This window comes from Mus musculus, chromosome 6, assembly GCF_000001635.26.
Source record: "Mus musculus strain C57BL/6J chromosome 6, GRCm38.p6 C57BL/6J".
NCBI classification, from domain to species: domain Eukaryota; kingdom Metazoa; phylum Chordata; class Mammalia; order Rodentia; family Muridae; genus Mus; species Mus musculus.
The window spans coordinates 148,698,611-148,700,587 of record NC_000072.6 but is presented as its reverse complement, the minus strand read 5'-3'; the positions used below and the strand labels follow the sequence as shown (position 1 = coordinate 148,700,587).

The 1,977-nt window shown below is 44.6% G+C and overlaps 1 pseudogene; it reads left to right on the top strand.

Annotated features, from left to right (window-relative positions):
• On the top strand, positions 825-1,756 carry Gm15778 (predicted gene 15778; annotated as a pseudogene).
• Positions 1,757-1,977: the final 221 nt, after the last annotated feature.

Here is a 1,977-nt window from a genome sequence, read left to right as displayed (position 1 = left end):
AAATACCCATGTAAGGAGTTACAGAGACAAAGTTTGGAGATGAGATGGAAGGAAGGACCGTGCAGAGACAACCCCACCCATAATCAGCCACCAAATGCAGACACTATTGCATATGCCAGCAAGACTTTGCTGACAGGACCCTGATATAGCTGACTCTAGTGAGGCTATGCCAGTGCTGGGCAAATACAGAAGTGGAGGCTCAGAGTCATCTAATGGATGGAACACATGGCCTCCAAAGGAGGAGCTAGAGAAAGTACCCAAGGAGCTGAAGGGGTCTGCAACCCTATAGGTGGAACAACAATATGAACTAACCAGTACTCCCAGAGCTCGTGTCTCTAGCTGCATATGTAGCAGAAGATGACCTAGTCGGTCATCATTGGGAGGAGAGACCCTTGGTCTTGCAAAGATCATATGCTCCAATACAGGGGAATGCCAGGGCCAGGAAGTGGGAGTGGGTGGGTTGGAGAACAGGGTTGGGGGAGGGTATAAGGGACTTTTGGGATAGCATTTGAATTGTAAATGAAGAAAATATCTAATAAAAAATTGTTAAAGAAAAAAAGACTTTGCCATTTTTTGTGTGTTACTTGTCTTCTGCTTATGGAGATGTGAGCTCTAGGCTGTTTCTGCTGGCACTGTGGACTCTAACCCACTGGAACCAGTAAATGTAATTGTCTTATAAGTTGCTTTGGTCATAGTAGGCTTTTTTCTTCTTAGGGTGTCACTGTGTAGCCCTGGCTAGCCTGAAATTTGCTATGTAGACCAGGCTGGCCCTGAACTCGATGAGCTCTGTCTGCTTCTGCCTTCCAAGTGGTGGAATTAAAGACAGGAGCTGTGGCTCCCCTTCTCACAGCCATTGCAGTACATTGAGCACCATAGAGACAGCGCCGGTTCAAGCGAGAGCCGGACGGGCACTGGGTGATTCTGTGCCTCGCGGAAGAAAATCAACTAAACATGGTCAAAGGAGATGGTAAGAAACTGAGAGGCAAAATGTCCTCATATGCATTCTTTGTGCAAACCTGCCGGGAGGAACACAAGAAGTACCCAGATGCATCTGTCAGCTTCTCACGGTCCTCCAAGAAGTGCTCAGAGAGGTGGAAGACCACGTCTGCTAAAGAAAAGGGGATATTTGAAGATATGGTAAAGGCTGACAAGGCTTGTTATGAAAGAGAAATGAAAACCTACATCCCCCCAGAGAGGAGACCAAAAAGAAGTTCAAGGACCCCAATGCAACCAAGAGGCCTCCTTTGGCCTTCTTGTTCTGTTCTGAGTACCGCCCCAAAATCATAGGCGAGCATCCTGGCTTATATCCATTGGTGATGTTGCGAAGAAACTAGGAGAGATGTGGAACAACACTGCAGTGGATGACAAGCAGCCCTATGAGAAGAAGGCTGCCAAGCTGAAGGAGAAGAGAAGGATATTGCTGCCTACAAAGCTAAAGGAAAACCTGATGAAGCGAAAAAGGGGGTGTGGTCAAGTCTGAAAAGAGCAAGAAAAAGAAGGAAGAGGAAGATGATGAGGAGGATGAAGAGGATGAGCAAGAAGAGGAAGATGACGACTAGCACAGTTTTTTTTTCTTGTCTATAAAGCATTTAACTCCCTGTACACAACTCACTCCTTTTAAAGAAAAAAATTAAAACGCAAGGCTGTGTAAGATTTGTTTTTACACCGCACAGTGTCTTTTTTTGTTTAGTTAAAACACTACCAAATGTGTCTTTCAAGAGCCCTGTCCTGGTGGTATTTTCAAAAGCCACTAACCTGGCCTGGTACAGTCTGGGGGTTGTAAATTGGCATGGAAATTTAAAGCAGGTTCTTGTTGGTGCACAGCACAAATTAGTTATATATGGGGACGGTAGTTTGGTGTTTTTTTCTTTTGGTTTTATTTTGGGGTTTTATTTTTTTTCCATCTTCAGTTGTCTCTGATGCAGCTTATAAGAAGATAATTGTTGTTCTGTTAACTGAATACCACTATGTACTTGC